Below are 24,549 nucleotides of genomic sequence, written 5' to 3' on the forward strand. Positions count from 1 at the left end.
TAATCCACCTTCATTGTTCTCTTCGAGTCGAACTCCCAATCGGGCTAATCTATGTAGCTCCTTCACCAATTCCCTTCTTCCCTCCTCCATATGGGAAGTGCTACCCATAGACAACCTGCTAAGAGCATCAGCAACAACATTAGCTTTACTTGGATGGTAGAGGATGCTCATGTCATAGTCCTTGAGTAGCTCGAGCCACCTCATTTGCCTCAGGTTGAGTTCCCTCTAGCTGAAGACATATTGTAAGCTCTTGTGATCTGTGAATACATCAACGTGCACTCCATACAAGTAGTGGTGCCAAATTTTAAGCACAAATACCACAACTGCCAGCTCAAGGTCATGAGTTGGGTAATTCCTCTCATGAATCTTAAGTTGTTTTGAAGCATAGGCTATCACCTTTCCCCTTTGCATCAACACACAGCCCAACCCAATTCTGGATGCATCACAGTAGACCACAAATCCCTCTGTTCCATCAGGCAAGGTCAGGACAAAAGCGGTGGTTAGCTTGGCCTTCAGTTTCTGGAAACTCTCCTCACAAGCATCGGACCATTGAAACTTAGCCTTCTTTTGGGTCAGCTTAGTCAACGGTGATGATATGGATGAGAATCCCTCTACAAACCTTCGATAATAGACGGCCAAACCCAAGAAACTTCTTATCTCTGTCGGGGATGTGGGTCTGGGCCAACTCTTCACAACTTCAATCTTCTGAGCGTTAACCTGAATACCATCTCCAGATATAATGTGGCCTAGGAAGGCCACTGATGCAAGCCAAAATTCATATTTAGAGAACTTTGCATACAATACCTGGTCTCTCAAGATTTGTAAAACGATTTTAATATGATATGCGTGCTCCTTTTCATTCTTGGAGTAGACAGGATATAGTTTAAATACTCGGTTCATAAGATCCATGAAAGCTGCCGGGGCATTAGTCAACCCAAAGGACATGACAAAAAATTCAAAGTGTCCATAACGAGTCCAAAAAGCGGTCTTCGGAATATCACATTCCCTTACCTTCAACTGATGGTAGCCGAATCTCAGATCAATCTTAGAGAAATAAGTAGCGCCCTGAAGTTTGTCGAATAAGTCATCTATTCTGGGGAGAGGGTACTTATTCTTTATGGTGACCTTATTCAGCTACCTGTAATCGATGCACATTCTAAGGGACCCATCTTTCTTCCGCACAAATAAGATGGGAGCACCCCATGGTGAGACACTCGGCCTAATGAATCCCTTATCTAACAAGTCCTTTAACTCCTTCAACTCAACCGGAGCCATCCTATATGGAGGGATTGAGATAGGCTGGGTATCAAGGAGAACATCAATTCCAAAGTCGATCTCCCTATCAAGAGGGACTCCAGGTAGATCTTTGGGAAAGACGCCGGAAAACTCATTAACATTCGGAATCGACTTAATAGTAGGGGCTCAATATTGTCATCTTTCACTCGGAAAATGTGATAGATACACCCTTTTGAGATTAGCTTTTTGGCCTTAAGGTAAGAAATAAACTTACCCTTACGCATGACAGGACTCCCCTTCCACTCTATGACTGCCTCATTCGAGAATTTGAACTTAATAATCTGAGTCCTACAATCAATAGAGGCATAATAGATATAAAGTCAGTCCATGCCAAGGATCATATCGAAATCAACCATGTCCAACTCAACCAAGTTATCCAAGGTATCTTTGTGATGAATTGACACAGTGCAATCTCTATAGACTCTCTCAGCTAAGACAGAATCACCGACAGGAGTAGCTACACTAAAAGGCTCAATAAGACATTCAGGAATTTTATTGAATTTTCTAGCCACATAAGGAGTTACAAAAGATAGTGTGGCACCTGGATCCATCAACATATAGAAATCAATAGAAGAGACTCGAATCATACCCATCATAACGTTTGGGGAGTTCTCCTGATCTTGATGACTACCTATGGCATATAGGCGGTTTGTACTTCCGCTGGTGCCAGAATTAGTGCCCCTCTGATTACCTCCAGCCGGTGGTGCACTGGTAGAATACTGGGCTCTATTTCCCACTATTGGACACTCCCTCTAAGAATGGTCGATTTGGCCACACTTGTAACAACCGACCCTTCCTGCTCTGCATTCTCCTAAGTAGAACCTACCACACTTGCTGCAGAGTGGCTTCCCTCTCGAGCCTTGACTTATGCTGGCTTGGGATTGAGAACCCTGGAGTTTGAGATTCTGGCGACTCTGTCCCTGCCAATCATACCTGTTCTGCAGCATAGGCACACTTGCTGTGGATGAGGCATAGTTGGGAGGCCTCTTCTGGAAGAAGGACCTGTTGCCCTTATTTTGACTCTGTTCATTCCCATGCCCAGCTGATCTTGCCTTCTTGTTCAGATGCTCCTCTATGTCTTTTCTCTTCTCATCCTCCACCTGTTAAGCATACACCATTAGTCTCGAAATATCCATGTGCGAGATCAACAATGCTGCTTTGCACTCTTTCTTCACATACCTCCCTAACCCAGAGACGAACTTCCTCATCTTTGACCGCATATCTGGGATCATTTCTGGAGCATACCTGGACAGCTGGATAAACTTCAGGCCATATACCTTAACTGTCATACCCTCTTGTTTCAGGTTCACAAATTCCTCCAGTTTTGCTTCCCTCAATTCTCGGGGAAAGAAGTGGTCAAGAAAGGCTCCCACAAACTCATCCAACCTAGCAGGTTCAGCATCCTCACCCCTACCTTGCTCCCATTGGTTATACCAGATGTTTGCCACATCCTTGAGTTGATAAACACCAACTCAACCCCCTTAATTTCTGTAGCATGCATAGCTTTAAGAATTTTCCACATCTCATCAATAAAGTTTTGGGGATCTTCGTCAACCTTAGAACCCGTGAATGCCGGAGGATTCATTCTCAGAAAGTTTCGAATTCTAGAAACGATAGACGGCTCTTGGGTACTAGAGCTAAGAGTTGGCAAACTCTGGTTACCATTTTGGGCAGCCACTAACTGAGTGAGCATTGCAATTGCCCCTATAAATTCTACCTTTGATGTGGGTGCAGGCGGAGTAGCAGGCACTTGGGGTGCCTCTGCATATCTTGCGGGTCGGCCTCTAGCCCTTGCTGGGTGTACCTCTGATTGGGGCATCTCAGCATTATCAACATTCCTCTGGCTAGCCATACGTTTAGGAGGCATTATCTGTAATGTACAAATGCACGAATTAGAAAGGAGTTTTATAGAGTTTAACCCTATCGCACGAATTCAGAGTATAAAAGAAGTGAAACAATTTCTAATGTCCTATCGCCTCCTGCTTATAAGTGTGGTGCACAACACACCCATAAGCAATACTCTACTAGACATGGCTTCATAGACTCCCTAGGACTCTTGAACTCTGTTCTCTGATACCATGTTTGTCACGCCCCGAGAGGGTACCCTAGACATTGACCAGCACTTGAAAGCCATTTCTGACCTTCAAGCGAACCACCTAACTCAATCATTCTATTATCCAGTCATATACGCTCAGAGTAAGGCTCAATTATAATATGGTAGTTACAATATGGGGGCCGAAAGCCAAACATGTTTAACTCCACAAAATAAATATAATAGGACTCCTCAAAATAATAGTCCAACCTTCCCACACTCTATTCTATGAAGCCTCTACCAAATTCTGGAAGGTGCCAATGACAAGCCCATGGCTACCAACAATCAAAATACAGAGACAAAATAAAACTATGCAAGGAGCTCAAGATCCTCCAGAAACTAAGAGGACTCATCAACTAGCTGGGAGTGGGTGTGGATCCTCAACGGAGCGTCGGTTGATGATCTCTAGTACCTATCGCTGCATCATAAAACGATGCAGGCCAAATTGCATCAGTACATGGAATGTGCGAGTATGTAAAATGGTCGGAGGAAATAAATATCAAGAAAGCATCAATATCAACTCAGGATCTCAACTCACATATATATATATATATATATATATATATATATATATACATAACAACTCACTCAAGTGCCCTAAGTCTAACAAGAAGTGATTTAGACCGGACCAAATCTCATGCCACTCAACTCAACTGACTCATAGTACTATCAAGACCTAAATGGGAGTTTCTCTTATCTGACAACCATCACTTATGAGCTAGTGATAGTACAACAATCATACGTCGTTGCCACGTCCGTCCATACCTTTCCAGGGCATGAATGCCTCCCTAATCATTGATACCATCGATTAGTCAAGTCCTATCATTTCAGGTTAATAAAATGGGAAACATATGACTTTAACAGTTTGATCCCATAGGAAGCATCCAACTTTAATGGTTCTATCCCTACCTACGTTAGCGGTGTACTTTTTGGGGTTCGAGTATGGACTATACTCTTACCCTCTTCGGTGCTCGATACTCCTCCCATGACTCTATGCTCATAAGACTCCCTCCAATCATCTCAAACAAACCCTCACGGCTAGTTTAATATGAGTCATTGCCAACTCATCAACTCTATTCTCATTTCAACTCAATTAAGTCATAATGGCAAGTTCCATTTAGGACCTCATCCACTCGTCAATTCTATCCTCCAATTAACTCAATAAAGCCTCATTTAGATAAGCATTTATGACATCTCCTCAAGACTCATCACAACTCTATGACTTTAGCTTAATGATTCAAGTGGGATAACATATTTAAGGAAATTAACTTAAGCAACATAATCACATGGCTAAAGAGAATCAACAAAACATAATAACAAGTCATTTCCATCAACTCATACTAACATGAAGGTTTTAGGAATATCAACACACATAGCATCAAATAAATAGGGGACAAAACTCATTCAAACATAAACCATACCAAGAAACTCCATTTTCAGGGACATCTAGCCTCAAAGCAAGAGTAGGGCACATGGGTGGACTCAACCCATGTTTTTGGATAGCCTTACATACCTTAGAATAGATTCTTGAAGAAACCTTGTAGTTGGGTCTTCAATGGCATCTTGAATCTTGAAGCTCTTGGGACAAATCTTTGATAAAGATGGAGAAGAAGAAGAAGAAGAAGAAGAGAGAGAGAGAGAGAAACTTCTAGGGCTTTTTAGAGAGAGAGACTGGCTGCAAAATATGATCCCAAAATTGTCTAGGGTGATACATATATAATTTGGGACAATTCCCAAATTGCCCCTTCTCAAAATTTTTGAAAAATAAGAAAAACTGCTCCAGGCGCGATAGTGGCGCGTCGCGCCATTGCAGCGCCAGGCTGATTATGCCTAAAACCTGCACACCTCGTAGTGGTGCGCCGCGCCAGAGACCAAACTACTAAGGCATATTTCTGGCGTGATAGTGGGCGTCGCGCCCTTACAGCGCCAAGGACATATTTTCTGGGTTATGTAAATTTAGCCTGAAAAACCCTGCATAACTTTTAGTGGCGCATCGCGCCAGAGTCCAAACTACTGAGGCATGTTTCTGGCGCGATAGTGGCGCATCGCGCCCTTACAGGGCCAAGGCCATTTCCCCAGCAGTTGCAACCCAGGCCAAAAATGAAATTCCTGCCATTCTAGTTCATCTTAGGATCGTCAAATCTTTTGACTCCAAACTCCAAAATGTACATTCATGGTGGCGTTGGAAAGAAGAATTGACGTCCTTCAATTTAATAGGTCGTGGGCCACCTAGATCATCATATTTGAAAAGATACGGTCATTTGAAGTCAACCCCTCATGCGAACTCCCCCTCAAACTTAGCCACGACGAATCTTTTGGATTGATTTGGTCCTAGGGGTCCTTCATGACCTAAAATCACCTCTAACGTCATTCAATTTCTCAAAGACTCATCTCAACTCATACATACACTCCTCAATACTCGATTTCGACCCTACCCAAATACAATAAGGGTTCGAATCTTAGGGAAAACTTTTGAGGGGTGTTACATTTTCCCTCCATTATCTGTTCGATCTTTGTGGTGCTTATTCCTGAAAAATTTCCATCTTTAACTTTTGATATCATGTTGGTCAACTCCTTTTCTGTATCAAAAAAGTGTAGTTTGAAGTAACATGGATTCTTATAATGCGGTACCAATGATGGTAAGTCATGATAGAGTTTCTTTCTTCCCTGAATGTGTACACTCCTTTTTCTGCAGATGTTATTTCCTTATCAAGGTTATCACCAAAAGATATGAAAGCGCACATGTTATTATATGCATAAACATTTTTTTGAAACCCTATGGCGTCCTTTGTACCAGCAAAAAACACTTCATATACTTCTTCTGCAGCCTCAGTGGTTGCCAGTTTTATGTAGCCGCTTCCACAATCAAATTTTGGAGGAGCACAACAAATGAATTTTGGTACTTTTTTCAAATCATGTAGATATGATAATGATTTCTGATTGAATAATTTACCGCATTAGTTATAATTACGCTGATGGTAGCATTACTTTGTTTTATTAGGTCACTACATTAGTTATAATTGTTCAATTCCAAATGAGGTAAAGCTCAACTCACTTACAATAATTTATCACAATTCTCCATGGTTAATATTCTATTCTTGCAAGCTGATAGGAAAATATGAGTGATATATCTTCATTTACTACAAAACTAAAGTGGAATATCAGTAACTCAGTTGATGGCTATCTGAATTTTCACTTTGTTGGTGAGGGTTTGATTCTCCACTCATAATCTCTTCTCTCATTTTTCCTTCCACTACCCTTGCATACTAAAATAACTACTTTTTAAAAAATACATGACAAGAGCAGAAATGTAAATACTCAATATATGAGAATGTTCAAAATTTTGTAATCTTCTTCTGTTTTATATTTTCTTCTTTAATATAAAGAAGCTTATAGGCTACAAAGGTTGTGCCATCAATTTTGATATCCTCCTAAAGTTTTAAAATCATAGAGAATATGGAAAAGGGATTCTTCAAGGTTTTCATCCCAGAAACAAGTGCAAAACGGCTTGTAAGTATACTACCTTATATCATGGTCTTTTATTTTCCTATATCGCTTTGAATTTCTTAACCTTAATTGACCCTTTTTTATGCTTTTATGATTTTATTGAGCCGAGGGTCTCTTGGAAACAGCCGTCCTACTTTGGTAGGAGTAAGGTTTGCGTACACTCTACCCTCCCTAGACTCTACTTTGTGGGATTTCACTGGGTTGTTGTTGTTGTTGATGTTGTATCATGGTCTTTGATGGGTCTTTGTTTCTTGAATTTTTTTTTCTTTTTTGGAGATGTGGGAAATAGATATATATGGGCAGGGAAAGGCCTTGTTGATATATAGATCTGCAATACTTTGATACCTGATGGTATTTTAATATTTTTTATGTGAACTTTCCCTTTCCTCCTTCTTTTATGTTCTTATATTCATGTATTTGTTCTTTGATTGTTGTTGATTCTTTTTCATGAAAGATTTTCAATTAATAGTTGTTGAAATGTGAATTGTGCCAGTTTGTACGAGTTGAACTATGAGTTGTACGAGTGACTTTTACAGTTGACATTGAAGTTTGAAAACTGGCTAAATCTAAAAATGAGTCTACGAGTCTATTGATGACTCGTAGAGAAGATGAAGACCCATAGATATAAGTCGTAGGTTGGAGTCTATTTTGGAAAAAATATCAAGCCTTAATACTTTTGAACTGACTTGACATGATGAGTAGAAAAAAGGATGATGATTCGTAAAGAGGACTCATGATCAGATTGTTGGCTAAGTGTCAGGTTGTAATGACCTCCATGGTCATTTCCAAGATTTTGCATGTTTTTCCATTTTATCCCCTTCACGTAACTTCTTTATAGCTCTTATATGATGTCGGTGTGGGTGGACCTCTCCTCGAGGTAGTTGGGTGAGCTTGGGGCAAGTTTTACTCTTTTTAGAAGCTTTAAGTTTAAAGAGTTGACTTTAATAAACATCCGGAGATTCGATGGTCATATGGGAATTCCGATGGTTGCATCATCTCTTGAAGGTCCAATTTGGTCTAGGAGGAAAGTTGATTTGGGTTTTGGATCCTTCGTTTTAAGTATGTGCGATTTTCCATTTTAACATTAATGTTTTGGCAAAGTTTGACTTTAGTCAATATTTTTTGTAAACGCGCTCAGATGAATTTTTTTAATACAGTTAGTTCTGCAATGCCGATTTTGATCTATAGCGACCTTTGGTTTGGTTTTTGAGGTGCTCGAAATGAGTTTTTGGCCATTTTTGCATTTAAGTATTTCCCTTTGAAAGTGTTGACCTTAGCCAACATTTCGACGAGAGGACCACCACTGGTCATTTCGTCAATTCCATTGAGTCCAAAATGTCATTTCTAGTTGGATAACATAATGCGTTTGTGTTCATGGTGTTCCGAACGAATTCTGGACCCCCATCGAAGAAATCCCATTCCTTCAAAGTTCAGCACCAGTTCAACTACTAGTGCAGGGCTTCTTTTTCTTTGCGTTCGCGAGCCATGGGATGAAATCGCGAAGGAAATCTTTGTAACACCCCCAAAATGTTTCACTAAGAATCAGACCATTCTTCATGTATGTATTGGATCGTACTAGACGATTGTAAAGTTCATGCATGAGTTAGGATCAATTACTAAGAAATTAGAGAGTGTCGGATGTGATTTAGGGTCATAAGGGACCCCTAAAACCAAGCCAAGTCCAAAGAACTCGTCTTGGCTAAGTTTCTAAATGAGTTTGTATAAGGGTCAAATTCCAATGACCTTATCTTTTTGAATATAAAAAACTGGGTGGCCCATGACCAATTAAATTAATGATCTTTGAGTCTTCTTTCCAACTCTACCAAGATTGTATTTTTTGGAGTTCGGAGTTAAAAGTTATGACTATTTTACGACGGCCTATTGCTGCAGGAATTTCAGGCCTAGACTATAACTGAGGGAAAACCTGGGCTTCGTGCCACTATAGCTCTAGGAACAAGCCTCAGTAGTTTGGTCCTTGGCGCGATGCGCCACTATTAGATGTGCAGGGGTTTTAAGCACATTTTCCAGAACCCAGAAAATTTAGGCTTGGCACTGCAAGGGCGCGATGCGTCACTACAGTGCCAGGAACAAGCCTCAGTAGTTTGGTCCTTGGCGCGATGCTCCACCATTAGGTTGCAGGGTTTTGAGCCTATATTTAACTTGGCGCTGCAGTGGTGCGGCGCGCCACTATAGCACCACGAGGGTTTTAGCCCATTTTTCCAGATTTTTTTAGGAAGGGAAAATTAGAGTTTTTCCTAATTATATATACTCTAGTCTTGAACGATTTGGACCATAATTATCAGCCTTGTTCCTCTCTCTAAAATCCCTAGACTCCACTCTCTTCTTCTTCAATCCATCTCCAACAAGGATTGCCGTCAGGAATTTCTAAGATTCAAGCTTTCCATTGAAGACCCAACATCAAGGTTCCTTCAAAGTCTTCACCAAGGTATGTAAGGCTACTCAAAGTATGGGTTGAGTCCACCCATGTTCCCTGCACCTTATTTGAGGTTAAATGTTCTTAAGAATGGAGTTTCTTGATAGGCTTATGTCCAAATTAGTCTTTTCATCTATTAACTTAATTTTTGTTATGTTCATGTTGTTGAGTCAAGAAATTGCTAAATTCTTCATGTTAGAATGAGTTGATTGATATGAGTTGTTAAACATACTTTGTTGATTTACTTAAATATGTTGACTACTTTAAATATGTTAATTTTCTTAAATATATTGATCATCTTAAATTGTCTAATTAGAACCTTGGAGTCCTGATGAGTCCCGAAAATATTTACTAAATAAATATAGAAATGATTGGATAGGATTGTATGATGTTATAAATGTATATTTAAAATACTCTTGAAAGATACAATTGAGATTGATCGGATAGTATGATTGGAAGATGTTTGATTGTGATAGAATTGATGATATGACAACGTTCCAAATAAGACTTGTCGATATGATTAGATTGAGTTGATTGGATGGAGTTTTATGAGCATTGAGTCTTGGGAGGAATATATAGCACCGAATTGGGAAAGAGTAAGTAATAACTCGAATCCAATAACTACGTCGCCAAACATAGGAGGGGATTGAACCGTTAAAGTCGGATGCTTCCCAAATTTTTGTCCTGACATGATAGGACTTGGTTGGATATGGATCCATGATTGGTTGATTCGTTCATACCCTAGCAAGGTATGAATGGACGTGGCAACAACGTCGGCTTGTTGTACTATCACTGGCTTATAAGTGATGGTTGTCGGATAAAAGAAACTCCCATATAGGTCTTGATAGTACTCTGAGTCAGATTGGGTTGAATTCTATGTGATTGGTTCCATCTAAACCATATTCTTGTTTAGACTTAGGACACGTTATCAAGTTGTTCTTTCTCTTGAGTTGAGATTTCGAGTTGATTTGATTTTTCCTTGATGTTTGTTTTATTCGGCTATTTTACATACTCGTACATTCCATGTACTGACGCCATTTGGCCTGCATCATTTCATGATACAGAGACAGGTACTAAAGATCATCAACCGATACACCATTGAAGATCTATTCAGTTACAGCTGGTTGGTGAGTCCTCTCAGTTTCTGGAGGATACCGAGAGTATCTTTATCGTTTTGATTTGTTTCCCTTATTTTGATTTTCGGTAGCCATGGGGTGCTCCCATCCTATTTGTGCGAAAGAAAGATAGGTTCCTTAAAATGTGTATTGATTACAAGCAACTAAATAAGGTCACCATAAAGAAAAAATACCCTCTCCCCAGAATAGATGATTTATTTGATCAACTTCAGGGTGCGACTTATTTCTTAAAGATAGACCTAAGATCGAGTTACCATCAGTTGAAGGTGAGGGAGTGTGACATTCTAAAGACAGCTTTTTGGACTCATTATGGACATTTTGAGTTCTTGGTTATGTCCTTTAGGTTGAAAAATGCCGCTGTAGCTTTTATGGATCTCATGAATTGAGTATTTAAGCCATATCTTGATATGTTTGTGATTATATTCATTGATGATATTTTGGTTTACTCCAAGAATGAGGAGGAGCACGCCTATCATCTTAGAGTTGTCTTGTAAACTTTAAAAGATCAGGTATTGTATGCAAAGTTCTCCAAATGTGAATTTTGGCTTGCATCAGTGGCTTTTCTTGGCCACATTATATCTAGAGATGGTATTTAGGTTGATGCTCAGAAGATTGAGGCACTGAAAAATTGGCCCAGACCAATATTCCCAACAGATATAAGAAGCTTCGTGGGTTTGACTAGCTATTATTGAAGGTTTGTAGAGGGATTCTCATTCATATCGTCACCATTGACCAAGGTGACCCAAAAGATGGCTAATTTCAATAGTTCGATGCTTGCGAAGAGAGTTTCTAGAAATTAAAGACCAAACTGACCACTTCTCCTGTTCTAACTTTGCCTGATGGAATAGAGGATTTTGTGATCTATTGTGATGAGTCTAGAGTTGGTTTGGGCTGTGTATTAATGCAGAGGGGAAAAGTGATAGCCTATGCTTCAAGACAGCTTAAGATTCATGAGAGAAATTACCCAACTCATGACCTTGAGCTGATAGCTGTGGTGTTTTCTCTTAAAATTTGGCGCCACTACTTCTATAGAGTGCACATTGATATGTTGACGTATCATAAGAGTTTGCAATATGTCTTCAACAAAAAGGAACTCAACCTGAGACAAAGAAGGTTGCTCGAGCTACTGAAGGACTATGATATGAGGATCCTCTACCATCCAGGTAAAGCTAATGTTGTTACTGATGCTCTTAGCAGATTGTGAATGGGTAGCACTGCCCATATAGAGGAGAGAATAAAAGAATTGGCTAAAGAGGAGCATAGACTAGCTTGATTGGGAGTTCGGCTTGAAGAGAATAATGAAGGCAGAGTTAATATACGGGATGGGTCTGCATCGTCATTCATGGCAGAGGTAAAAGAGAAGCAAGACCAAGATCCCGTCCTTCTCCAATTGAAGGAAGTTGTTCACAAACAAAAGGTGATGATTTTTACCAAAGGGGGAGATGGTATGTTGAGGTACCAAAATAGATTATGTGTCTCAGATGTTGATTACGTTCGAGAAAGGATTATGGATGAAGCACATAGTTTCAGATACTCTATTCATCCTGTCTCTACAAAGATGTATCATGACTTGAGGGAAGTTTATTGGTGGAGTGTAATGAAGGGATATATCGCGGAATTTATTTCTAAGTGCCTGAATTATGAACAGGTTAAAGTTGAGCATTAAAGGCCATGTGGGTTAGCTCAAAACATAGAAATTTCGGAATGGAAGTGGGAGATAATCAATATGGACTTTATTATAGGTTTGTCGAGGTCCCGAAAGTAACATGATTTGATTTGGGTGATTGTGGATAGGATGACGAAATCATCTCACTTCTTGGCAGTTAAGACTTCTGACACCACAGAAGATTATGCAAAATTATACATCCAGGAGATCATCAGGTTGCATGGGGTACCCTTGTCTATCATCTCAGACAGAGGAGCTCAATTCACTTCTAAATTTTGGAGAACCTTTTAGAAAGGACTGGGTTCAAAGGTGAATCTTAGTACGGCCTTCCACCCCAAAATAGATGGACAAGCGGAGTGAACCATCCAGACATTGGAGGATATATTGAGGATATGTGTACTTGACTTCAAAGGAAATTGGGATGATCACTTACCTCTCATATAGTTTGCATACAATAATAGTTATCATGCAAGCATTCAAATGGCTCCCTATGAAGCTTTGTATGGAAGAAGGTGTAGATCACCAATTGGGTAGTTTGAGGTTGGTGAAGTTGAGGTTATTGGGCCTGATTTGTTCACCAAGCTATGGAGAAGGTGAGAGTTATTCAAGATAGGCTAAAGACAGCCTAAAGCCGTCAAAAATCTTACACCGATGTGAGAAGGAGAGACTTAGAGTTTGAGGTGGATGATTGGGTGTACTTGAAAGTGTCACCCATGAACGGTGTACTTGAAAGTGTCACCCATGAAGGGTGTCATGAGGTTTGGAAGGAAGGGAAAGCTTAGTACTCGATACATTGGCCCCTACCAGAGTATGAAGAGGATTGGGAGTGTCGCTTATGAATTGGAGTTACCCTCAGAGCTAGCCACTATTCATCTGATATTTCACATTTCGATGTTAAAGAAGTGCTTGGGCGATCCCTCATTGGTATTCCTCATTGATAGTATTGGAGTTAAGGATATCTTGTCATATGAAGAGGTTCCGGTCCAAATCCTTAATCGCCAGGTTCGCAAATTGAGGAACAAGGAGATTCCCTCAGTCAAAGTCTTGTAGAGAAATCAATTTGTTGAGGAAGCCACATGCGAAGCGGAGAAAGATATGAAAGCTAAATATCCACATCTATTCGTGCCTATCGATGAGAATGTTGAAGGTAATGTTCATTTTCTTAATTTAAATCCGTATGTGTATTTTGAGTTCAGATAGTAAATTATTTTGAGAATTTGATTGGTTGAATGACTGAATTATGAATGTGATTTGTACCTCGAGTCCATCCTTGGTTTACTCATCATTCAAGGATGAATGATACTAAGGGGGAGATAATGTAACACCCATAAAAATTTTAACTAAGAATCGGACCGTTCTTTGTGTACGTACAGGATCGTACTAGACGATTATAAAGTGCATGCATGAGTTAGGATAAATTCCTAAGAAATTATATAGTGTTGGCTGTGATTTAGGGTCATAAGGGACCCCTTAAACCAAGCCATGTCCAAAGAACTCGTCTTGGCTAAGTTTCCGAATGAGTTTGTATAAGGGTCGACTTCCAACGACCTTATATTTTTTAATATAATTAATTGGGTGTCCTATGACCCATTTAATTAAAGGTCTTTGAGTTTTCTTTCCAACGCCATCAAGATTGCATTTTTTCGAGTTCGGAGTCAAAAGTTATGACTATTTTACAATGGACTAGTGTTGCAGGAATTTCAGGCCTGGACTATAACTGAGGGAAAACCTGGGCTTGGCTCCACAGTGGCGCGACGCGCCACTATAGAACCAGGAACAAGCCTCAATAGTTTATTCCTTGGCGCGACACGCCACTATTAGATGTGCAGGGTTTTTAAGACCATTTTCCAGAACCCATAAAATTTAGGCTTGGCGCTGCAAGGGCACGATGCGCCACTATAGCGCTAGGAACAAGCCTCAGTAGTTTGGTCCTTGGTGCGATGTGCCACTATTAGGTTGCAGGGTTTTGAGCCTATATTTAACTTGGCGCTGCAGTGGTGCGGCGCGCCACTATAGCACCAGGAGGGTTTTAGCCCATTTTTCCAGATTTTTTTAGGAAGGGAAAATTGGAGTTTTTCCTAATTATATATACTCTAGTCTTGAACGATTTGGACCATAATTATCAGCCTTGTTCCTCTCTCTAAAATCCCTAGACTCCACTCTCTTCTTCTTCAATCCATCTCCAACAAGGATTGCCGTCAAGAATTTCTAAGATTCAAGCTTTCCATTGAAGACCCAACATCAAGGTTCCTTCAAAGTCTTCACCAAGGTATGTAAGGCTACTCAAAGTATGGGTTGAGTCCACCCATGTTCCCTGCACCTTATTTGAGGTTAAATGTTCTTAAGAATGGAGTTTCTTGATAGGCTTATGTCCAAATTAGTCTTTTCATCTATTAACTTAATTTTTGTTATGTTCATATTGTTGAGTCAAGAAATTGCTAAATTCTTCATGTTAGAATGAGTTGATTGGTATGAGTTGTTAAACATACTTTGTTGATTTACTTAAATATGTTGACTACTTTAAATATGTTAATTTTCTTAAATATATTGATCATCTTAAATTGTCTAATTAGAACCTTGGAGTCCTGATGAGTCCCAAAAATATTTACTAAATAAATAGAGGAATGATTGGATAGGATTGTATGATGTTATAAATGTATATTTAAAATACTCTTGAAAGATACAATTGAGATTGATCGGATAGTATGATTGGAAGATGTTTGATTGTGATAGAATTGATGATATGACAACGTTCCAAATAAGACTTGTCGATATGATTAGATTGAGTTGATTGGATGGAGTTTTATGAGCATTGAGTCTTGGGAGGAATATATAGCACCGAATTGGGAAAGAGTAAGTAATAACTCGAATCCAATAACTACGTCGCCAAACATAGGAGGGGATTGAACCGTTAAAGTCGGATGCTTCCCAAATTTTTGTCCTGACATGATAGGACTTGGTTGGATATGGATCCATGATTGGTTGATTCGTTCATACCCTAGCAAGGTATGAATGGACGTGGCAACAACGTCAGCTTGTTGTACTATCACTGGCTTATAAGTGATGGTTGTCGGATAAGAGAAACTCCCATATAGGTCTGGATAGTACTCTGAGTCAGATTGGGTTGAATTGTATGTGATTGGTCCCATCTAAACCATATTCTTGTTTAGACTTAGGAAGCTTTATCGAGTTGTTCTTTCTCTTGAGTTGAGATTTCGAGTTGATTTGATTCTTACTTGATGTTTGTTTTATTTGGCCATTTTACATACTCGTACATTCCATGTACTGACGCCATTTGAACTGCATCATTTCATGATGTAGAGACAGGTACTAAAGATCATCAACCGATACACCATTGAAGATCTATTCATTTCCAGCTGGTTGGTGAGTCCTCTCAGTTTCCGGAGGATACAGAGAGTATCTTTATCATTTTAATTTGTTTCCCTTATTTTGATTTTCGATAGCTATGGAATTCTCATCGGCACCTCCTGGATTGTTTATAAAGGCTTCAGAGACTAGAGTGTGGAAATGTTAAATTATTTATTTTGACTAGTTTTATTCTAGGAAGTTATTGGTTGGATATATATTTGGCCTTTGGACCTAAAGTATGAATAGTATCCTTATGATTGAGTCTTCCGCTTATAGAATATGACTGAATGAAAGTGTGACTGGACCAAGTGGTTTGCTTGAAGGCCAGAAATGGCTTTCGAGTGCCGGCCACGTCTAGGGTACCCTCTTGGGGCGTGACAATCTCCTTGGTCATCATGGTCATGGGTATGAATATTTCGATCATGAAGGGAAATTGGGTTAGGAGTCGTCATCGCGGACCTGGGTTTCGCAATTGCAAAAAGTAATATCACTCTTTCTAGTGATCTTTATGACCCATTTTTGGCCATTCCTTTCTTATTTCCAACATATCAAAAAACAATTCTTGAGAGAAATTCTTGGCCATTTTGCACTAATTCTTGTCGCATTGTGTTGAAAACACTTGCGGAGATGTTCCTGTACCTTTCCTCATCCTAGAAACCTTATAATTCCCATGTATTTTGTTGAATTATTCCATTTTTGACCCTCTTAGGCTTGAAATTGGTGGGGTTGTTTTGAGACCTTGTAGTGCTGGAAATGTGCCCATTTTTGGGGAACAAGTTCCTTGATCTATTTGGGACCTTATGATGGCATTGTTTTTTCCATTTCGTGTGCGGGTCCCAATGTCAAATTTTGACCCAATTTTGGTTCCATTTTTAATTATAGTAATATGGGTATCATTGGCTTTGTTTTGATGTGTTTTTTGATAATTATATAGAGTGACATCCTTCAGAGGTGGCCCGGGAAGGAAAAGCTCAGGTTTAGCAGTTCCTGCATGGTTTCGACCTTGAGGTAGGCTATGTATTCTTCTAGTTAGGCTATCTTAGGTTAGAATTGATATATTATGAGTAGTATTGTAGATTATGGTTGTTCGAGGAGTTCGTAGTGTAACACCCCAGATTATTTTCTGCCAAGACTCGAATTGTTCTTTTTGTGCGTATAGGATCAAACTCGATGACTTATAATTTTATATATGAGTTAGGATCAATTCCTAAGTATTTGAAGAGTATTAGATGTGTTTTAGGCTAATGATGGATCTCTAACACCAAGACGAGTCCAAATATTTTTTATCGACTAAGATTTACCAATGAGTTCGTATAAGAGTCAACTTGAAATGACCATATCTCTTAGAATATAACGAATTGGGTGGACCATGACCTATCAAATTAAAGGTCTTTGATCCTTCTTTCCAACGCCACCAAGATTGAAATTTTTGGAGTTCGGAATCAAAGGTTATAACCATTTTTCTATAGACTATCACTACAGGAATTTTAGGCCTAGGGTTCCAGTGGTGCCCGGCGCCACTATAGCGCCCGAAACTAGTCTCTGAAGTTTGGCCCTTGGCGCGGCACACCACTATAGTGCCAACAGATTTTTGGACTCGTTTTACAAATTTTTCTTGAGAAAGGGCATTCCGGACTTTTCTCCACCTATCCCAAATATAACCCTCGCCGTTTTGGGAAAAAAATGAGTTCTTCATCACACCAAGGAGGGTTTTTTCCTCATTTTAGGCATGGAAGACTTGGAGAGAAGAAATTTGAGAAGAAAAAGAGGAGTTAGATTTCAAATCATTCCTTCAAGTCTTGATTTCCTTCGATTTTCAGGTATGTAAGGCTAACCTAAAATATGGATTGAGTTCTTCCATATGCCCCATAGATGTGTTGGATGAAAAATGGTGAAAGGCTTGAACCTTGTATGAAGATTTTCTTGAAATTTTCCTAAACTCTAAAATATTTTAATATACTAGTAATTGGTTGATGATTTTCATAAATTAAATTCTTGAATAATTATCTTTCATATTTATTTCACAAACTGTAGTTACATATTGACTACAATGAAATTTTATATATAAATTCATATGTATTGATGGTGTTGTCGAGTTGAGTTTTTTTGGGAGTATGGATTCATATTTTCATTCACATGAAACCAAGATGAGATTTCATTTTTTTGTCATAATTGTCTTGATATTGAGATTGATGGTTTTTGTGTATATGTATTGATTGGAATGAAAAGAATGAATTGGGATGATTATGAATGTGAATGGCATAAAAAGGAATGAAACCTTGGTAGAGCTAGAATGTCCTTTTGTCTCTATAAATTGAACATAGAATTAAAAAAGGTTTTTATGAGCAAGATGTTTAATGAAGATATGAATGATGATGTTTGAGGATGATGTGAATGAAGATGTTTGAGGTGAAATGGATTGGAGTTTAATGTGACTACATGATATGTGATTTACATGATTTGATTTGATTGGAGTCATATGAGTATAAATGATTGTTTGAGAAGGAGTTTAAATAAATAATTTGTGAACATTTTTGCATAAACTATTTATACACTATTTTGAGTTTAAAGAATGATTATTTTCATCTTTCATTTAAAAAGAGTTTAAGCATGAGTTGGGTTTGAGAAGTTTCTAAATTATAAATTTTGAACATGAGTATTTTGAGTATAAACGAGTTGAGCATTTTTACATAAAAATGTTTATTTTGAGTTTGAATTAAGGAGTGGAAATTATGTTTTAAATGCATCTAATATTTTCTGCATTTATTGAGTTGAGATGGTATTAAATTCAAAAAAAGAAGAGTTTGATGATTGAGATGAGTTGATTGTGAATGAGAGTCCAATGAGACTAAATGAGTTGATTTGAAACTAAGTCCTATGAGACTAAATAAGTATTTTGAGTATTTTACTCACTTGATAGATATGAGCATATTGAGTCTTGGGAGGAGTATTAAGCACCGAATTGGGTAAGATTATAGTCCATACTCGAATCCCATGAACTACGTAGCCAACGTAGGAAGGAATTGGACCATTAAAGTCAGATGTTTCCCATTTTATTGTCTTGAAATAATAGGACTTGCTTGATTGATAGATCCATGATTGGTTGATTCGTTCATACCCTGGAAAAGTATGAATGAATGTGGCAACAACGTCGGCTTGTTGTACTATTACTGGCTCATTGGTGATGGTTGTCGATTAGAGAAATTCTCAAATTGAGTGGATTGTGAATGATAGGATTAGTTTGATTGTGATTGTAGATGATTGAGTCAAATGGTAAAACATTGTTAAATTCTAATTTGCATATCTATTGAATTGAGTCCTTTGACATGATTGTTGAGTTGATTGTATATGATTGGATGATATGTGATTGAATTGGATTAGATGATATATGATTGAATTGGATAAGATGATATGCGATTGGATTGGATTGGATGATATGTAATTGGATTTAATAAAATTGTATATGATTAGATTGGATTAGATGACATGCGATTGGATTGGATCGGATTGTATATGATTGGATTATATCGGATTGTATATGATTGTATTGAACCGATTGTATATAGTTGGATTAGATCGGATGATATTTGGTTGGATTGGATTGGATTGCATATAATTAGATTCGATTGAATGATTTGATTGAATTATATCCTACATGATTGGATTGAATTGGATGGTATATGATTGGGGTCTGTCTAAACCTATTCTTACTTTAGACTTATGACACCTTGATTGAGTCTCTGTTATCTTTCTAATTTGAGATATTTGAACCGATATTATTCTATCTTGATGCATGTTTCATTTTGCCATATTACATATTCGTACATTCTACGTACTGACGTCCATTTGGACCTACATCATTTCATTATATAGAGATAGGTTTAAGAGATCATCAATATGTGCACAATTGAGGATCTATTCACACTCAGCTTATTGGTGAGTCCTCCCCTACATTTAGAGGACAGTACTTATGTTATTCTTGCATTAAGTTTAGTCTTTTTCATTCTAATTTGAGGTAGCCATGAACCTGTCATTGGCACCAATTAGATAGTAGTGATAGAGGCTTCATAGACTAGACAGTGATGGGTTGATTGAGTATTTTAATTCCTTGAAATATTCTTGTCAAATTATTTAATGACATAGATTGGAGATTGATTTGTTGGCCCATGACATATCTTTCTTGAGTTAGATTGTGGATTAGGATTGTCCACCTAATTATTTCTTTATTTTATGCCTTCCGCTGATTGATTGATTGAATGAATGGATGTGTGATTGGATCAAGTGGTTCGCTTGGGGATCAGCAATGGTTGTCGAGTGCCGACCACATCTAGGGTACTCTCTCGGGGTGTGACACGTATCCTTTTTCAGTAGTTTAGGAGGAGATGACCATAGTTGGTAGCTAGTTTGGATTTTTTGTCGTCAGAGCCTTAGATTAGCTACTTTCTTGAATTCTTTGCATCACTTAAAATCCTTAGATATTGCTTCCAGGGGACTTGACCTTAAGATACTGCTTGTTTGACTTCTTTGGTTCCGGTTGCATGTTTTGTCATGATTTTGTGTTACGCCTATGTCCTTTTTGCTTATAACATTGAAATGTTAGGCACGAGGCCATGCCTTTGATACATTGGAGTTTTAGTTAGGGTGGGATTTTACCCGACCTTGAGTGTATTATGATTTTTTACATGCTACGTGCCTTGATTACCTCACCGATGTCTAAAATATTTATCATGGAGAAATAAGTGATGAGGCTAAGATTTTGGTTATTGAATATGTATAAGAAATTGAAGAAAATACTGGTGATATCATGATTATGACATTTCCTGATTTTGATGAGCTAGAGGTATGATTCCGAGCATGACCCTTTTATTGACTTTGGGCTAACCTATTATATTCACCATTGATAAACTTGAGGCGTGAATCCAGAGTGGCCCGTTAATATATATTCTGGGTTATTACTTTGATATTGATGAGCTCTAGATTTATTCCAGGCGGTCCATGATAGTTTTGATATTATTATTCCATACCTACTTATGCATTGAGACTATTAATGTGATTACTTGATTGGTTGGATTTAATCGACTTTTGTATGATCTTTTCGTACCCTCTCTGCTTATGGGTGTGTTGTGCACCATATTTATAATCAGCAGGCTATAGGACATTAAGAATTGTTTCACTTTTTTCATATTTTGAATTCATGCGATAGAGTTTAACTCTATGAAAGTTCTCTTCTAATTCATGTGTTGCTCAAATCTGTCCGACCACCCCTCATACTCAAAGTAGTTGGAACAATAAACTTCATATTGTTGTTGATGAGTTAAGATGAAGTCTTGAGAAAGTAAAGAGACTGCTCAAGTCTTGAGAGGAGGCGATTAGTATGCTTAAGTCTATTCATTCAAAAGAATGGACTCAAATTCATATGGATCATGCGTTGATCCAGACCGAGATGTATCCTAGAATGTCATCTCTAAATCTTGATTCGAATGTTATCTTCGAGGGGGAAGTTGTGTACCTAAGTGACAAGTGTCACCATTCGATGGAATGTGATGTGAGGCATGGTGAGCTATGATTTGTAGAATGATTGTAGAGTTAGAAAGAGGGAGTTAGAGGAGTAGAACTCAAATAGTGAGAATGGTGGTTGATTGAGTCCTGTAACTGGAGTGAAGTATCTATGAGGTGAGTAATAAGGTGTAATGAATGATTGTGATAGTTCTAGTTTTAAGATTTTATTTAGTAGGCTTGACATGACGTATGCGAGAGATTAAGATATTAACTTACGAGGAGTGTCTATTATGAATGGAGGGGGTATGTGACCCTCAGATGTAAATAGTGAATTAAGGCTAAGTCATTTGGTAAGAAGAGGCTTAATAGGTGTAAATGAGATAGTATAGATTTGAATGAGGCTCTAATTTTATGAGTTGCTTTGGGTGACTAGTTATTATCCTTTAGTTGTTGCCTTTTAGATAAGAGGGAGATGATAGGGTAATGAACCAAAGTAAGTCTTGAGCTTTCGATTGTGATGATTTGACTAGGATGATAGTAGATTGAGTTGAGTGAGAGTAGATGGGGGAGAGTGAGTGTTTCCTAATTATGATAGTTGTGTTGTACTTGTTTAGTTGAGGATAGATGTGTGGAAGAGGAGCGAGATGAGACCTTTTGATGTGCAATAGACAGGTTAGAGAATGTTAGTATATCTCTAGGTAAGAGCTCATACAATAATGGAGGTAGAAGTGTTAAAGCAAGTCTGACAATTCTTAGATATGGTCGAGGTGGTTAGAGTGATAGGCTTGAGTGTGTGCTTGTCACTATGAGAGGGATGATAGTAGGATATTGATAACTTTTGGGGGAATGATTGTATGTACATGATGGGTGTTATGAGGTTCAAAAAGAAAGGGAAGTTTGGGCACCAATATATTGTCCTTACAAAATTGTGAAGAGGATTGGGGATGTCACTCATGAATTGGAATTTGACGGTTGATGATGTAAATGTTTGAATGATTTGGTTGATAAAGTTTCGATGTTCTATTCGTTCCTAATGATGAGAATGTTGAAGGTAATGTTCCTACTTTTGACTTGATTTGATTTGGCTATTCTTGAGTCGGAATAGTTGATTGTTTAGATTTCTTGATTTGGTTAATTGGTTGATTTGAATGAGTCTCGATTGTTTTTCATTCATCGAGTCCAGCTCTGGTCGATCTTCATTTGAGGACGAATGAGCCCAACGGGGAGATAATGTAACACCCCAGATTTATTTTCGCCAAGACTCAAACCGTTCTTCTTGTACGTATAGGATCGAACTCGATGACTTGTAATTTTATATATGAGATAGGATCAATTGCTAAGTATTTGAAGCATATTAGATGTGTTTTAGGCTAATGAGGGATCTCTAACACCAAGACGAGTCCAAATAAATTTATCGACTAAGTTTTTGAATGAGTTCGTATAAGGGTCAACTTCAAACGACTATATTTCTTAGAATATAATGAATTGTGTAGATCATGACCTATCAAATTAAAGGTCTTTGAGCCTTCTTTCCAACGCCACAAAGATTGTAATTTTTGGAGTACGGAGTCAAAAGTTATGATCATTTTTCTATAGACTATCACTGCATGAATTTCAGACCTGGGGCTCCAGTGGCGCCCGGCGCCACTATAGCGCCCGAAACTAGTATCTGAAGTTTGGCCCTTGGCATGGTACGTCACTATAGCGCCAACAGGTTTTTGGACTTATTTTTTAGATTTTTCTTAACAAAGGGCATTCCGGACTTTTCCCCACCTATCCCAAATATAACCCTAGCCATTTTGGGACAAAAAATGAGTTCTTCAACACACCAAGGAGGGTTTTCTCCTCATTTTAGGCATGGAAGACTTTGAGGGAAGTTATTTGACAAGAAGAAGAGGAGTTAGATTTCAAGTCATTCCTTTAAGTCTTGATTTCCTTCGATTTCCAGGTATGTAAGGCTAACCTAAAATATGGATTGCGTTCTTCCATATGCCCCATAGATGTGTTGGATGAAAATAGTGAAAGGCTTGAACCTTCTATGAAATTTTCTTGAAATTTTCCTAAACTCTAGAATATTTTTATATACTAGTAATTGATTGATGATTTTCATGACTTAAATTCTTGAATAATTATCTTTCATATTTATTTCACAAACCGTAGTTACATATTGACTACAATAAAATTTTGTATATAACTTCATATGTATTGATAGTGTTCTCGAGTTGAGTTTTGTTAGGAGTATGGATTCATGTTTTCACTCACATGAAACAAAGATGAGATTTCATTTTTTGTCATAATTGTATTGAGATTGAGATTGATAGTTTTTGTGTATATGTATTGATTGGAATGAAAAGAATGAATTGGGATGATTATGAATGCGAATGACATAAAAAGGAATGAAACCTTGGTAGAGCTAGAATGTCCTTTTGTCTCTATAAATTGAACATAGAATTAAAAAAGGTTTTTTGGAGCAAGATGTTTAATGATGATATGACTGATGATGTTTGAAGATGATGTGAATGAAGATGTTTGAGGTGAAATGGATTGGATAAAGTACTCATACTGTACTTCTACATCTTTTTGATGCACCTCCCAGTTCAAACCACCCTCAGCGTGCAAAGACTTGCTACTCTCCCCCTTTTTTACTGACTTACACTTGTTCTTTTGGGTAGTTAGATCTATGTTATATATATATATTGTCAACTTTTGTACTTAGTAGCTCCTGTATAGGTGACACTAGGTACTAGTTTTGGTCTAGCGTCAGTTCATCATATTTGGTCACTCTTGGGCCTTTTGTATATTTTGCATCAAATTTACATATTTATACCTTGGCCTGATATCTTTTGCTATATGAGCCTTGCTTCCACCCTCTTATGATATTTTCTTATTTAATTAAATTGATGTGAATTTTTGGTTTTTAGTGGGTTTCCTTGCCTACTCAAGGGTTATAGTAGGCTCCATTATGGCCCAGATTTGGGTCGTGACACTAGGAGGTTGACAAACCTACTTGACGACTCGTAGACTCCTTGACGAGTTGTCAAACTCACTCATACTAGCCAGTGTCAATTTCTAGTGGCTACTGGTTTGAGAGAGGAGGGTTTACGACTTGGATCTACGACCCATGCAACATTTGACAATTCGTAGAAGGCTATTCGTAGGTCCCTTTATCTAGTTTTAATAAAGATTAGTTTGGTCTTTTCCCACTCTTCCAAAATCAAAACCATGACGCTTTGGGGCTATTTTGAGTTCTAGTACCCTATACTCTAAAACTCTCTCAGCACATAGAATTTTTAAAATCAAGGGTTGGAGAAGAGAAAGAGCTAGGGTTCAAGGTTTTCAAGCGAGGTCTTCAAATTTCAATCATTCCTTTGATTCTATGGTATGTAAGGTTAACCATAATGTGGATGAGTTCGTGCACATGCCCTGCATATTGATTGATTTGAGTTAATATGAGTTTTGAGGTACCATGAATGGAGTACTTGAGTTGTTTTTAATTCGTATTGAGTGTTGTATGTAATTACAATATTCCTTGATGAATTTCTTGAATTGA

This window comes from Solanum dulcamara, chromosome 2 (assembly GCF_947179165.1).
Source record: "Solanum dulcamara chromosome 2, daSolDulc1.2, whole genome shotgun sequence".
In the NCBI taxonomy this organism is placed as follows: domain Eukaryota; kingdom Viridiplantae; phylum Streptophyta; class Magnoliopsida; order Solanales; family Solanaceae; genus Solanum; species Solanum dulcamara.